Source organism: Phasianus colchicus, unplaced genomic scaffold, assembly GCF_987193195.1.
Source record: "Phasianus colchicus unplaced genomic scaffold, bPhaCol1.hap1.1 HAP1_SCAFFOLD_59, whole genome shotgun sequence".
Taxonomy (NCBI): Eukaryota; Metazoa; Chordata; class Aves; order Galliformes; family Phasianidae; genus Phasianus; species Phasianus colchicus.
In genome coordinates this window covers 166,779-183,185 of record NW_028325235.1, presented here as the reverse complement: position 1 = coordinate 183,185, position 16,407 = coordinate 166,779, and the positions used below count along the sequence as shown (strand labels likewise).

The 16,407-nt window shown below is 49.9% G+C and overlaps 1 long non-coding RNA gene across 5 annotated transcripts; it reads right to left on the bottom strand.

Moving 5' to 3' along the window:
• Positions 1–1,196: 1,196 nt before the first annotated feature.
• LOC149911699 (uncharacterized) lies at positions 1,197–16,113 on the bottom strand. Of its 5 annotated transcripts, none has more exons than XR_016462928.1 (7): positions 15,223–16,112; positions 13,066–13,548; positions 11,512–11,664; positions 10,166–10,930; positions 7,309–9,797; positions 4,529–4,629; positions 1,260–4,459 (listed from the first exon to the last, which is right to left on the bottom strand). It is a non-coding gene; the product is annotated as an uncharacterized LOC149911699 (long non-coding RNA). The 5 variants fall into 5 exon arrangements; XR_016462927.1 differs by having other exon boundaries at positions 1,261–4,629; positions 13,066–13,180; positions 13,268–13,548; XR_016462926.1 differs by having other exon boundaries at positions 1,265–3,641; positions 4,307–4,629; positions 15,223–16,113.
• Between the last annotated feature and the right edge of the window lie 294 nt (positions 16,114–16,407).

Below are 16,407 nucleotides of genomic sequence, written 5' to 3'. Positions count from 1 at the left end.
CAGCGTGCGCCCTTTGCACCGGGCAGCCCGGGCTGCGCTTTACTGACGTGCTGCTCGGCCGCGTTCACAACGTGTGCTCCAGTCAGCCCGCAGGCTGTCGGCTTTTCCGCGTCTATTACACAGCCCAGTGCCGGAGCTGGTGTGCGCTAAAGGCACCTGCAGCTGCCGGGACAGCCTGAAGAAAAGCCTCGGGAGGGGTTTGCACGACCCCAGGTGAGCCGTCAGCCCGGCGCTAAGCGCACAGAAGGGAACGCTGGAAGGGCCGCTAGAGGCAGATGTTGCCTGCTGGGTCCCCGAAGGGAAACTGCGGGCTGCCGGGGAGAGAGAGGGGAGTGGAAATTCCCCCGTTGGAGGCTTCACATTCAGACACTCCAAAGGAGGAGTTGAAAGCTGCCATCAATCCATGCGTGCAGAGCTGTGGAGCGGGATCATCTCGTGTCTGCCGTGGCCCAGAGGGAGAAACGCACTCCCGGCTGGGCTGTGTTACAGAGAGCCAACCGGGCAGCAGAGCACGCTGAGCTCCTCTGCTCACTTCCTCACTGTCCCAGCTCCAACCCCTTCCTGTGCCTCTCGGAGCCCAAGCCGGGCTGCAACACGCCTGGCAACCGCTGCTCCCCTCGTTGCAGCCCGTCTGGCCCAGCAAACCTGCCGTGCTGGGCAGGAGCTGGGGCCGGGACCGGGCTCCCGCCTGGGCTACAGCAGTGCCGGTTCTGCCCCGCCCGGTGCCGCTCCCCGCTGCCCTCCCGCCGCTGCTGGCAGGGGGCAGGAAGCGTGCGCTCCTCTGCACGAGGCACGAAGGGCTCCTACCTTGGGTGCGGAGCAGGCTGCTCCCACCTCTGGTGCAGGCAACCGGGCTCCTGGGAGTCGCTCCTGGGAGAGCAGGGGATGCCGAGTGCCCGCAGCCCGGAGCTGGCCGCAGGACGGCCTTGCTGCACCTCCTGCCGCCGCGGTGCTGCCCGGATGGCTTCCAGCCAGGCTCTGGCCGCTTCGGCACAGCCTCAGGTGCCGGGCAGCAATTCCCACAGCGAGCACGCCCCGAGCCGGCTGCCAGGCCGTGGGCAGTTTCACAGCTCGTTCTCGTGGCACATCTGCACCCGTGGGAGAGAGGGGAGGATGGGGGCTGTGTTTTGTCACGCTAATGAAGCGTCGCTCTCTGCTCCGTCCCTTTGCTGCCTTTGCTGGGGACATTCGCACATCCTTGCGGTCGCACATCCCCACGTTGCTGTCCTGGCGCTCCTTTAACTCCTCTCACCCGTGAGCAGGTCCCAGAAGAGGCAATCTCCGGCTGCCCTGCTCTCGAGGGCAGCATCTCCCTGCAGCTGGCTCACTTCCTCACTGAGCGCTGCCCATGGCACTCATGGCATGTTTCTCCTCACTGAGCGAGTGACTTCTATTGCTAACAACTTCCTATCCTGCTTTCTCAATTCGGTCTTCTCTGCAAGGCATGAGCATGGTTAAGCTCTCTGTGTACGAGGGCCAGCTCTGCTGTTCACTTATGTAGATCTACAGACTTTAAGGTCACCCAGAAGGAACCGCCCTCGGGGTAACCGGGGGTTTGTGTCCGGAGAAGACTGCTTCCTTTTCTATTGCATTTTCTGTGGGGCAAAAGTGGCTCCAAGTTTCACTTGGCAATGTTTAAACTCTACACATCTTTCTGCAGGGGATGTTCCTCTGAACTTTGCCGTGATCACAGCCGCATCTCTTTCCTTTGTGCTGGTAACCCAGCTGCACGCATGAGCAAAATTATTTCCTCCGCTCACATCAAAATTTTCTAGGAAGCAATGGTTTTGTAACAAAAGGACCAGTATCCCTATGGCAGAGGAGGTCAACACATCCTCTTCTGACTCTGCTCTTGAGAAGAAAAAAAAAAAAAAGAAAAAGAAAAAGAAAACAAACAAGGAAGCTAACAAAGAAGCCCACCCTAGTCTAGTCTGGGACATGGTTCACCAGATTCTTCCAAGTGTTCTCACTTCTGTCTCACTCAAGGCTAAACAGAACTTCCATATGTGTGGAAGAACACAGATCATGGCCTGAACAGGATGACTTGTGGAAAATCAAACTCCATAACCACAAAGTGGTTATAAAGCAGGTATATTTTGAGTTACAGCACTGCACACACCCGCTGGGTACTGAGGGAGTAGCCTCTCCTAACATGGACACCATAAAAGGACAGTTTAAGGATATTTATAGAGACAAGTTACACATATGCAAGAATAGGAGAGGATATTACGATTGATTCTAAGAAAGGAGGTGTAGATTATTCTGATATTACCCTTAGTATAGGAGGAGATATTCACTGGTTCCAAGAAGTTATAATATTCTCCACCCCAACTGCTGAGTTACTGTGGCTTGCAGCTCTTATTCCTTGCTGTAGTGGCACAGCAAGGAACCAGTAAGTGAGCACGAGTGCCTGGAGCGGTGCGAGAGATGCGTTCCTCGGCTCACCTCCCCCTTCTCCAGGCTGCTGCTAGGAAGGGTGAGTCAACCCCCCTCTGACGTCCCCCCCGAAGTGTCTGCGTCACTTTTTCTGCTCTACACCTGCTTACCTAGTACATAATTCCGAAACAATTCTAAAGAAATAGTCCCACATCAATTCCCCCCTTTTCTACAATCTAGCAATTGTCACATCGCTAGATGACACCATTCTCACCTCAGGATTTATGAAGAACGCCCCGCTTTCCATCTTTTAGTGTATTTTATGCTGTTTCCATTAAACATACTCAAGAAACAATGCAACAACACATACGAATATTCCAAGAAAGAGTAAGACTACACAAGCCTTGAAGAGTTGCTTTAGCCAGGCAAAGCTCGGTAACCAACTGGTTAATCTGCTCCACAGTTCTGTAAATCCAAATGAGGTGTTATCCAAAATACCTTGGTGGATCACCTGAATTTATTCCCATAGTTTAGTGTGCACATCTGTTTCTCTTCCAAGAGCCATTCCTTTCTGCAATACTACTTGACTAAGAGAGGATACCTCTGTCTGCAATCCAAGAATAGCATCCATAGTTGAGTTCTTGATTTCCCTAATGTAGCTGCTATACTGATAATTGCCTTTTCTGATTCACTTACTCCTAGTCTAGGAATAAACCATCCAATAAAACTACGGAACCCAGAGGGCCTGTCTATATGGGGGTTATTACCTGCTTCACCCTTTTCCAAGAGGTTCTCAGTATCCCTGGAGGAGGCGCTGTTCCATTGAAGCACTAAGTATCCTCCTCATAATGTCCTTTCTAGTTCTCAGGAAGGGTCTCACATTGAGGCCTGTCTATAGTTGTATACTGAATTTAGGTCCTTTTTTCTATTGTCGTGATTTTATTTGCACACCTACGCCTACTTCCTGCTCCACCCATAGTGTCCAATTGGTGGAGGGAATCCCACACTGAGGGATTTCCATTCCTCCATCTCTTGGTAAGGCTGTACATATCCAACAATCAGTGAGCTTTAGGCTAACCACTAGTGATATTTGAATAGGTGATTTCACGCCAGGCTAAAGCAAGTGCAATCTATAAACACATTCTAAACTTATTGTCTCTTAATCCTTAGCTCCAATGGTCCAGTCTTCTTAATATTCCACTGGGGTTGAGATGTCTTCTTAACTCATGTGTAGGCTCCACAAGCTTGCTCTTTCACCTTGATCGCTGTATATGATATGATATGATATGATATATGATATGATATGATATGTTCTGGAACCCCAAATCTTGGAATTATCTCTTGTAACAGTACTTTAGTTACTCCCTGCACCCTGTTGGTCCTGCAAGGGAAAAGCCTCTGGCCAACCTGAAGAGGTGTCTGTTAATACCAGCATATACCTATACCCCCCTTTTCTTGGGAGTTCAGGGAAATCAATTCACCATTGTTGCCCAGGATAAATTCCCTTCCCTGTTTGTCCCAGGGCACCCTGGGGCCTGTTCTAGGACTACTCTGTAAACAGATCTCACATTGCTGTGTTACCTGCTTAGTGGTGGTGTATAAATTCCAAGCCACAACCCGTTGGCTCAAGTATTTACACAGGGTCTCAGTTCCCCAGTGAGTTTTCCTGTGCTCAGCCATGATTATGGCCCATAATAGGGAGGTGGGAACTATTATCTTGTTTTGAAGCCTGCACCTCTGTGTCCTCTGTTTCTGAATACTCTCCAAGCCCCTCGATTAGTTTATCCAGGTCCTGTATTTTGCTTCCTTTACTCTGTGTTAATCTGCTTTGCCCTCCTCAACCTGAATGAGGACGTCTGGATAGGATTTTAAAAGGGCATAGAGAGTTTTTACCAGTATTCCATAGTTGTATATCCATATGCAACACCACCTTGTCATCCCTAGGAAAGTCCGGAGCGCCTTTGCTGCTTGAGGTTCCACAGTCTGGCAAATCGTTTCCTTCCTTGTTGTTCTCTAGGGTTTGGAATCCAGCAGCAATTTCGTAACCCAAATAGGTTACTTGTGGCCACGCCATCTGGGCTTTCTGTGGAGAAACTCAATAGCCATCAAGTCCGAGAAAGTTTAGCAGACTAATTGTCCTTGCTATGCATACCTCCTTTGTTGTGGTAGCTATCAGAAGGCCATCCATGTGCTGTGACAGGGTTCCTTGTCCTGGGGCCGTACCCATTGCTCCAGTCTTTGGCAAGTTGGTTCCTGAAAAGAGTGGGACTTTGTTTGTTTGTTTGTTTGTTTTAACCTCTGGAAAAGTGCTGTGCATGTAAGTTGTGTTGCTCTTCCTGAATCAGTTTTCTCCCACTCAAAGGTAAACATGAGCTGATTCTCTGGACTCAATGGTGGACAAAAATGGCATCTTCTAGGTCCAGAACGGCAAACCATGCCAATTCACCTGATAATTTTGGAAGCAGCGTGTATGGGTATGCTACCAATGGGTATAAATCCTACACTATTCTATTGATGGCCCTTAAGTCTTGTGCTCACACTCCAGTAACAACCTGAATTTCTGAAAACTGTCAATTATTGGCTGGATTCCTTTCCCATCTCCGAATCTGAGGGGGTACAGTTTAATCCGAACCGGCCGAGCTCCCTGCTTTATTCTGATTGCTAGTGGTGCTGCATTCTTAGCTCTTCCTGGGGTCTCTACTACCCACACCCCAGGTTAGACTTGATCACTTCCTTTGTCTGGGATCCTGGTCCCAGCAGGGGTAGTGATCAATGCTAAACTAAGCACCTCCATTAACTGTTCTTCTTGTACCTTACATTCCAATTTTCCTTTCAACTTGATTTCAAGATTCCAGTTGTTCTAATAAATCTCGCCCTACTAAAGGCTTTGGTGAATTTGGCACCTACAAACATTTGTGTATCCCTACCTGTTCACCTACACTAAGTTAAGGGTTAAGAAAGTAAACTTCCTCACTTTTGCCAGTGTCTTCCCTTACGGTTACAAATTCACCACTCACTGGAGTATTTAACACCCAATTAGATGCTCCAGTTACTACAAATTCCACACTTTGCTGCAATTCCTTCCTCAGCTTAATCTTCTCTACCCTTGACTGTTACTGCATCTGTTACCAAATCCGGCACCTCTTTTTGCACTAACTGCTTTCCCGTTCAACAGGGGCAGAACCCTCTTGGGCCCTTCCAGCTCTCCCCCTTCAGCTCTTCCTGAGGAGATCTCTGGGTCCTAGAGCCCTGCTCTCAGCTCCTCCCTTCCTAAGGCTTCCCGTGCTAACACTGGGATATCAAGTTTCCCAGGTCTCTGCAGATGAAGGCTATTTGTTCCCAGCATCTCATCTCCTGCCTTCGCAAAAACAATATTAACTGCTAAATGGTCATCGCTTTCCAACCACTATTGATTACAATTTTTAATTAAAGTTTTCTTGCTCACGGGGCCCCCAGGCACTCCAGCAATATCTCAGGTGGAATTTGCCTGGGAACTTCCTTTCCCTGTGTTCCTCCATACTAAATTTCATTGATTCTTTATTGTTCCCCAAAGTCCACACCTTATAGCTAGTAAGTTACTGTGACCAAATACATACTCCTCTTTAAACCCCAGTCCACAACGCCAACCAAAATGCCAGTTTCCTCTATTCCACTGTAATTCCTGGGCAGTACTACAGGTCAAGGCTCTGATAACAAATACAGGGTTAAACAAATATCCAATTAAACTCGATTCCCACGTTCACACCACTCACACCTTGGATCCAAAGGTTAGCATTCACACTAGATAGCAGCCGCTTATAAAGTCTCGTTGCTGGGTAATGGAGTCTGCCTACTTCCCCAGGGCACAGGAACACCAAATTCCCTGGGCACGAGCTATAACCCAATGTCTCCCAGCAACAAGAGCACTTGTATTGTAAATGGAATTCCACAAGCAATAATTCTATAACAGAAACACTTAACAATCACAAAGATAACAACAATGAAAAACCAGTTTGGACATTTACTCGTTACATGATCCTACCAGGCCCCTTCCTGGCAGCTAATTCCCACGGGTGCAGATGTGCCATGAGAACGAGCTGTGAAACTGCCAAGGCCTGGCAGCCGGCTCGGGGCGTGCTCGCTGTGGAAATTGCTGCCCGGCACCTGAGGCTGTGCCGAAGCGGCCAGAGCCTGGCTGGAAGCCATCCGGGCAGCACCGCGGCGGCAGGAGGTGCAGCAAGGCCGTCCTGCGGCCAGCTCCGGGCTGCGGGCACTCGGCATCCCCTGCTCTCCCAGGAGCGACTCCCAGGAGCCCGGTTGCCTGCACCAGAGGTGGGAGCAGCCTGCTCCGCACCCAAGGTAGGAGCCCTTCGTGCCTCGTGCAGAGGAGCGCACGCTTCCTGCCCCCTGCCAGCAGCGGCGGGAGGGCAGCGGGGAGCGGCACCGGGCGGGGCGGAACCGGCGCTGCTGTAGCCCAGGCGGGAGCCCGGTCCCGGCCCCAGCTCCTGCCCAGCACGGCAGGTTTGCTGGGCCAGACGGGCTGCAACGAGGGGAGCAGCGGTTGCCATGCGTGTTGCAGCCCGGCTTGGGCTCCGAGAGGCACAGGAAGGGGTTGGAGCTGGGACAGTTAGGAAGTGAGCAGAGGAGCTCAGCGTGCTCTGCTGCCCGGTTGGCTCTGTGTAACGCAGCCCAGCCGGGAGTGCGTTTCTCCCTCTGGGCCACGACAGACACGAGATGATCCCGCTCCACAGCTCTGCACGCATGGATTGATGGCAGCTTTCAACTCCTCCTTTGGAGTGTCTGAATGTGAAGCCTCCAGCGGGGGAATTTCCACTCCCCTCTCTCTCCCCGGCAGCCCGCAGTTTCCCTTCGGGGACCCAGCAGGCAACATCTGCCTCTAGCGGCCCTTCCAGCGTTCCCTTCTGTGCGCTTAGCGCCGGGCTGACGGCTCACCTGGGGTCGTGCAAACCCCTCCCGAGGCTTTTCTTCAGGCTGTCCCGGCAGCTGCAGGTGCCTTTAGCGCACACCAGCTCCGGCACTGGGCTGTGTAATAGACGCGGAAAAGCCGACAGCCTGCGGGCTGACTGGAGCACACGTTGTGAACGCGGCCGAGCAGCACGTCAGTAAAGCGCAGCCCGGGCTGCCCGGTGCAAAGGGCGCACGCTGCTGAGAACGCCCCCTGGAAGTGAGCGCAGGGTGCGTGCTGAGCTGGATGGGGAGCAGCGCCCCCTGGTGGGGGACGAGGGAAATGCAGCCGCCGAGGTCCAGCCCAGTCCCCAAGTGTGGGGAAAGCGCATTTCTGGAACGTAGGTCTCACCCTATATGACTACATGACCCACATGACTATGAGCTACTTTATGGCTCCTTTTGTATACCAGAGGCTTCCTCCCGCTTTGAGAATGGATTTGGCCTAGGTGAGGCTAAGATGTGTATTACAGTGTTAGGTGAGGGAGCTGTAGAGCTAGGGACAAAATAACGTGGCATGACGCACGTGAAATGATTTGCCTTAGGGCATTTCATCATTGATGACAGTCCAAAAAGCCCACCAAACAATCTCTCCTCCTCAAAATTAAGACACTTGCACTTATGCCTTTGCAGGACAGATCTTTCCAGGTACAATCCCTTCCTGGTTTTGTGCAATTATCATCAGTCTCTGTTTTCAAAAGACAGGTGCCTGTGACAGATAGGTGAATATCTCCAGGAACCAAACTGAAACAATAGAAGCTAGGCACTTAATAAAAAATAATCCCTCACAAAGCCCACCTAAATTGTTCAGTATCTAAATATTTTACAAATCTGGGTCATGGATCCCTAAGTTCATTTGGGGAGATGCCTATGTGGTCACCCTCACAGCGGTATGTGTCCCTTTTTAAAGCCGGTGGGGCAGGAAGCCTCCTCTGCATCTCCCAGCATCTCTGGCCTTTGGTTATTACTAAAAGGTTTCTCTTTAGCTCCTGTTTGATCTTCCATCATCACAAAACAGCTGCTGTAAGGTCTTCTTCCCATTTGGCCTCTGACTAATCACATCTATCCTGATGTCTGATAGAGAGACCTCTTGGCGGTCTAATGGGAGCAGTGAGGGATTTAACAAAGGACCTTCCTTCCACTTTTAGAAAGAACTTTCATCAAAACGTAACTAAGCTAAGAAAACAGCTAGAGAACTGCTTACCATCTCCTTCAATCATGACTGCAGTGGAAACAAAACAGCTGAAGAGGAAGGAGAAACAAAGTTTTCAAGCAATGATTTTATTGACGGTAATTTCTCAAATGTATCTCAATAGCTTTCCTGTTTTATTTAAACTGAAATAAAAGGAGAAGGATGGCAAGTCTGATTTGGGTTTCCAATTGAATCTTGCGTCATCTAATTACAAATGTCTTCATGATATTAAAAATGAAAATATTTCTTTACATCTGCTCCACCCTCTACAAATATGGTTTTGTTTTGCTGCTTCCCTAATCCTGAACATCTGAGCATTGGAAATCCAGCAATGAAGAGTCACATACACATTTTTAGTAAACATCCAGCTGAACATCTGTACATCCACTCAACACACAACTCTTGCCTGGTGTATGTTCTTGCTCTATCCTGACTGCAATACTGTTGCTAATCATGTCATGGCATTTATTGTCTGCAGGGATGCCAGCATATTTCAATCACCTGCCCTTCATCGCTGACAAATTTAGGATCCACCTGCAAATTTGCAGAACTCCCAAATGTAATCCTCCTTTATTTATCCAAGCAGAGATGTGTACACAACACCTTGCACCTGGCTTCCAAAGAATAAAGGTCTATCCATTATGGTGCTGGACTGCACAGTCAAGGGAGTCTGGAGGGAAACGGTACAACTACATATACCTCTTCTTTAAATGCTAGGTGCTGTCCTCTGACAAATTTAGTCTTTGTTAGTCTTCAGCAACTGGATGAAAGAGCTGCTTGATGCAGCTCATCTTAACACACGGTCATCTCAGAACTGCAGCTGTAAGGAAGACCACGCCATTCAAAAGCTTTGTGTTAAACCACTACTCCTGAGTGGCAAGTCGTCTTTATGTTCTTGGGGAAAACTGGGTGTCATTAGCTGCTCTCATTTAAACATCTGTAAAAGCTTGAAACAGCTCAACATAAGCAACACTAAGCTTGAAGAGCAACTAGATTCTGATTAGCCCAGCTATCCTGAAAATAAGAATTACAACTATTGTTTTGTACTTTTAGATCACTAAAATAACATTCCTTTTACTGTCTTTAACATTTCAACCCAAAAGTTACAAAAAAAATGCACTGAAGTGCATTGAAGTGCAGTGAAGTCCCCCCTGGTGGGGGACGAGGGAAATGCAGCCGCCGAAGCATTCTTGGTGCAACGAGGGACCGGGGCTTGTTCAGCTTGGAGAAGATAAGGCTCCGGGAGACCTCCCAGGACTTGAAGGAAACGTATAAACTGTATAAACTGGAGGGGGAACAGATGTTTACGAGGGTGGATAATGACAGGATAATGGGGAATGGTTTTAAATTGAGACAGGGGAGATTTAGTTTAGATATCAGGGGGAAGTTTTGCATTCAGACGGTGGTGAGGCATTTTAAAAGGTAGCCCATAGAGGACGTGGATGCCCCATCCTTTGGGGCATTCGAGGCCAGGCTGGACGTGGCTCAGGGCAGCCTGGTCTGGTGGACGGTGTCCCTGCACATAGCAGGGGGTTGAAACTAGATGGTCATTGTGGTCCTTTTCAACCCAGGCTATTCTATGATTCTGTGATTACCTTTAGATCTTTGATGTAACGCATGACCTTAGAGAAGCTCATGGATTTCCAAACTAACCTTGCATCTCTTACAGAAGATCTGTGTCAGCAAGGTGTCTTGACGTCAAGCTAAGAAGGAAGCTGTGTGCCCAGTGTCATTCAGGCCCAAATTGTGGTTTCTCCCTGGGAAGGGACACAGAGGGGAGCTGTTGAACAGGCACTGTGTCAGAACCTCTGCTTTCCCCCCCATCCCCCACTCTCTGCCCCTAGACTTCCTTTACTATAGAAGCTCCCCACAACTCCCCAGTTTCCCCATCCCACCTCTCCCTCCATCACCAGAACCCCTTTCCACCCCACAGCAGTCCCACTCACTCACACCTTCCCCCCTAGATTCCACACAACCCCCCTTTCCAGACCAAAAAAGCACCACTGACCCCTTTCTCTCCTCACCCACACCCTCCTTTATCTCCCCTTATCCCTCCTTGGAATCATGCAGAAGGATCTGCATGAGACATCCTAGAGAGGTTTGGGGGCTCCAGGGGGATCTTCTGGACTCAACCAGAAGAGTCTGGAGATATCCCAGAGGGACCTGGTGTAGGGATCCTGCTTTGGTAGGGGGGTTGGACTTGATGATCTCTGGAGGTCCCTTCCAACCCCTACGATTCTGTGATTCTGTGACCTTGGGATGTCCAGGGAGTCCCCGGGTTGGTCCTGTGGCACCATGGAAGGATCTGGAAGTTCCCACTATGGGCCCAAGAGCTCTGAGGAGTCCCTGGGCTGATCTGGAAATGGCCCAGCAGGGTCTGGTAGGGTCCAGGGAGTTCTCATGTGGGTCTGAGTGGTCCTGGAAAAAGTTACAAAAAAAAATGCACTGAAGTGATTCTGATACGTTATTAATGACAAAGATTACATTTTCAGCACCACTGCATCTTGTGAAGAAAGTACATGCTACAGGATATTTTCACAACAAAAGGACTAGACTGCTTATCTTTATAACTTAAATGGAAGATAAAGAAGTAAATCTTGTACAGAGACTTGAAATATGAACTGTCACCTAAACTGCTTTAGAGATACTTACGTGGCAAGTAACTGGAAGCCATAGAAATGTTATAATGCCCACTAGCACTATGTTTGTCACAGAACTTTACTGCCTTTCCATATATCCTGCTTCTCACTTGGTGACATTTTCTTCTGCAAGGACCTCGCAATGCTTCCTGGGACATCTCCTGATTTTAGCTCCGCAGGCAGAGGTCTTTTCTCAGTGGAAGGTCAGGCACATCAAGGTTGAAAATGGGATTAGGAGATGCATTTGCTGATCACTGCTGCACACTTTTCTAACCCTTTCATGGAAGCTGATCAGCGATATTCCAGGTAAGTACGTTAACCTTTACACTTGTGAAAGACAACGTGTCAGCTGATGCTTACCTCCACGTGCCACTGTTTGCCCATAGCGTTCACCACACGTCCTTCAACTGGTCTTCTACGTGCTCCACAGATGGGGACGCCCATTTTGTCACGGCAGGTAAACCATGTAATTATTCTCTCTTTGGTTTGTGAGCATCAGCAGTGAGTTCCTTCCTGTTCAAAAATTCATTAATTGAGAGCATGAATAGAACAATTTCAACTCGAGAGCTTCCGTAGAGATCATTTAATTTTTAGCACTTGTTTCAGTAACAGGATTTATACTATAATAATGTCTTTAGCAGCATCAAATACGACAGTTCAATATGATTTTTTTTTTAAACAAGCTTGATTGATTCTGAGAAAAGCCTGCTAAGTAGGATGCATCAAATCTCTATGAAAATAGCTACGGAGCTTGTCTCAAACAGGTTAGAAAGCTGTAGTCATGCCTGGCTTACATTATGGCTCTCTTAGCACAGGTTTCTTTTAGATTTACTTAAATGTAATTGAAGGAAAGAAAAATGCACTCCTCTGCATTTTCCCCGTGATATCAAACATCAGAGAAAGAAAAATATAAGCTGACAATACCGCTGACACAACACTACAGGTTGTTCTTCAAATCAGCCTCTGCCATGATAATGAAATGATAGCTTCCTTTGTACTAAAAAGCAAACAACTAGTTAACGTGTGTTATATCCTACAATGCCCCCTCATCCATGCATCACTGGGGGATGTAAAAACATGCAGCTATGTATTCTGCAGCTGCAGAAGCTGATGAAACGAGATGAAGGAAATCTGAAAAGAAAAACACACTGTGCAACTCAACTAACAGCAAAGAACATAGGCAAGATAATGACTGAAGCAGCCGAAGACAACCAATTTTCTGCCCTTTGTATTAGAAAAATAATGTCAATCATTTTGCTGCTATAAGCAAATTTGCACCCAGATTTCCTATTTCCTATGGTACCACCCTGTGCTGCAAAATTGCAGTCTTTCATCCCGCCCCACTCCCATGTTTACCCTCAGACTCTTCAGAAATTTAGATTGGAAGCTGGATGGCAAAACGGGCCCTAAGTCTCTACATAACCACGTGTATTGCATTAAAAGCATGAAATCAATGGCTACACAGTTTACTTAAAAAAAAAAAAAACAAAAAAAAAACCATGAAGGATCCCACTGAAATGAGCGCATTTATTAGTGAAAAAGGTGATAAACTGGACTCAAATTGGGGAACCCCTGTTGGGAAAATAAAAATCTATTTAAAAATGACAAAACTTCTGCATCTGATTTGTTTTTAAGTGTCTACCACAGTGTATCCTACTCATCCTGAAACATCACCAGGTACAACACACACTTGACAGGAAATCCGGTGTCGAAGTTGACAAGTAGTTAATATTTTATGCACACATTTTAAGATATCCACTCTCAGTTTTGTGATGCATTCTTAGACCTTTTTCTCATAAAAGACACTTTGGTTACTCCATCTCAGCAGGAAAGCCATAGGAACCATAACCATCCCTCCCAACTTTCATTCCATTTTCATCATTACCAGTGATAGAAGGAAGGGTGAAGACCCACCTGCCGTTATTCTTGACGAATCCAACTCCTGCCAATACTTGTTGGCAGATATCACAGCAGAAGCACTTCCAGTGGTTGTTCACAGCTTTAGTAACGCAACCAATAACGAACTCACCTGTAGGAAACATAGTAACAGGATGTAAAATGCCATGCTACACAAAGTTAAAAGAAGCCTGCAACTGAATCGCTAGAATTACATCACCTTGCTCCTCTTCTAGAAAAGGACACTTTTCAACTGTTGTTCACACAGTGTTGGCTTCTACATAGTGGAAGTTCCCACTATGGGCCCAAGAGCTCTGAGGAGTCCCTGGGCTGATCTGGAAATGGCCCAGCAGGGTCTGGTAGGGTCCAGGGAGTTCTCATGTGGGTCTGAGTGGTCCTGGAGTCATCCAGAAGGGTCTGGGGATGTCCCAGAGGAGTCCTGGGGTGTCCAGTGGGTGCTCATGCGAATCTGGGGGGTCTGGCCATCCGTCTCATCATCTGCTGTAACATGACCACAGCACTTTCATCAGTGGTTTGGACTCACAGCGACAAGACGCACTTTGTCAACTGTGTCACCAAGGAATCATAAGAATTGGAATCGTTGGAACTGGTTAATATGGACTGCTGTTTGTACTCTACAGAACCCATCCTTGTTCAGTGTATTAATTTTAGTTTAGCTACGTTTAGGATTGTTTTTGAACCGTGCTTCTTTTTCTCTTAATAGCGAAGGGGGAGATGTGGGATAAAGAAAGTCATTATCTTGCTAATGAGTAAAGAAACTTAGCAGTAACTTGAGCCAGACGTAAACACACACGAGGCTCCTGCTTCCTACATGTAAGTTGCTGTTGCACGGGTATAAAAGGTTGTAAGCATCTTCAGTAAAGGTCCTTCATCCTTCCTTCTGCACCAGCAAGGGAGTCTGAGCCTCTCTCTCCGCACCAGCAAGGGAGCTCGGAGCCCTCTTGCCAACAAAGAGGAGAGGAGAGGAGAGGAGAGGAGAGGAGAGGAGAGGAGAGGAGAGGAGAGGAGAGGAGAGGAGAGGAGAGGAGAGGAGAGGAGAGGAGAGGAGAGGAGAGGAGAGGAGAGGAGAGGAGAGGAGAGGAGAGGAGAGGAGAGGAGAGGAGAGGAGAGGAGAGAAGGAGAGGAGAGAAAAGATTGAGCAGAACAAAGGAAAAAGGGAAGAGAGGAGCTTGTAAGGGGGAGAAGAGTGATGAACAAGAGGGGAGAAGAAAGAGGGCAGAACAGAAGAGAGGATACAGGTAAGAAGAGCAGATCTAAAAAGATCCTTTTTCGGAGCAGGACACCATCACTCTGATCAGAGTGCTGTTGGCTGTTCCCAGGCCCTAGAAAGCAAAGCAGCCACGTGCACAGAACGTGCTGGAGAATCACTGACAGACACAAAGGTCTCAGTGCCCAGTCTTGTGCAGGAGCATTTACCTGCTCTTAATTACAGCAATTTTGCATTAATGGAGCGATCCATTAGCAGCTAGTGTGGAGAAGAGGAGGCCCAGGGCAGACCTTATTGCTCTCTATAACTAACTGAAGTGAGGTTGTAGTGAGCTGGGTGTTGGCCTCTCCTCTCATGTAACTGGTGACAGAACTAGAGGGAATGGCTTCAAGCTGCACCAGGGGAGATTTACGCTGGACGTTAGGAAATACTACTTCTCTCAAAGAGTGGTCAGGCAGTGGAATGTGCTGCCCACGGAGGTGGTGGAGTCACCGACCCTGGAGGTGTTCAAGGAACGTTTGGATTTCGTGTTGAGGGATATGGTTTAGTGAGAACTATTGGTAATAGGTGGACGGTTGGACTGGATGATCTTACAGGTCTTCTCTAACCTTGGTGTTTCTGTGATCTTCTGTGATCTTCCCAGTCCCCAGTCCTGCCCTGTGCTGGTGCTCTGCAACAAACAGCAGTCCAACACACTGTGTCCCTGCAGAATCACAGAATCGCTCACGTTGGAAAAGACCTTCAAGAGCAACGAGTCCAACCATGACCTGAGCAAAGTACCCCAACTCTAACAACCCTCCTCTAAATCATGTCCTGGAGCACCACATCCAAACAGTTTTTAAACATGTTTGGGGATGGTGACTCAACCACCTCCCCAGGGAGCCCATTCCAGTGCTCAACAACCCTTACTGTATAGAAGTTTGTCCTGATATCCAACCTAAACTTACCACATGCCTGTGCGTTCTGTGCAACCCCACAGATGTGACAATGGGGACTGGCTTCTGCACTGGCTTCTCAAAGGAAACGGTGTCAGGAGGAAGCAGCTGATCCTGCCACTCACGCTGCTATTCTGGGAGTCCCTCCCCAGGACTCCCACAGCTTCCTCTTCCCAGCCCCGCTCAGCTCCTCGCGGGCTGCAGACGCTGCTGAGGCTCTCGCACTCCACGGCCGTCATCTTCTTCTCGTGCTGCCGGACCGCTCTCTGCAGGGCTGCGCTGAGTTCCTGCCGCTGCAGCCAGAACCGCAGCTCCCGTGCTGACGGATGGAGGAGCTTCGTGCCGGCACCCACAGCACGTGGTCCCCGGGCTGCCGGTGGCACGGCAGGATGCTCCCCTCCCTGTCTCCCATCGCCCCTCAGCTACGGCATCCTCCTATAATCTGCCTAAGGATTCCAAAGACCCTGCAGAGGGCTCCGGTCAGGCCGATCGACGGCTGATGCCAACGGCACGAGGTTCGACACCACCACACGCCGGGTCCCGCACTTTGGTCACAACGACCCCAGGCATCGCTGCGGGCTTGGGGCAGAGCGGCCGGAAGGCCGCGTGGAGGAAAAGGATCCGGAGCTGCGGGCCGACGCTCGGCTGAACGCGAGCCAGCAGCGCGCCTTGTGCAGGCGGCCGAGAAGCCGGCCGAGCAGCAGCAGCAGCTGATCGCCCCGCGCTCAGCCCCGCCCCGCACAGCGCCGGCCTCGGGCCGGCACCGCGACCGCCGCCTGCAGCGGGACGCCAAGGTGCCCCGGAGCCGCTCGTCTCCAGCGGGTTCCCCACGCCACCGCCGGGCCGCGCCGCCCGCCCGGACGCCCCGCTCCCCCACCTGCCGGCGGCCGCCAGCCCGCGCTCGCCGCTCTCCAGCAAGGCCCGCACGGAGCGGGGCGGGGCGGAGCGGGGCGGGGCGGAGCGGGGCGGGGCGGGCCCGGCCTCGCTGAGGTCCCCCACGTCCCCGCCCTCCTCCCGCAGCCGCAGCCGAGGCCCCGGAAGCGGAGCGGGCGCACGACGGCAGGCATCGCGAGGGCAGCCGGGCTGGGGCCCTGGGAACGCGCGCGGTGATGTCGCAATGACGGCGCGCCCGCGGACAGAAAGGACCCCGCGCGGAGCGCCCGCCCCGTTCGGCGCACCGACCAATGGCAGAGCGGA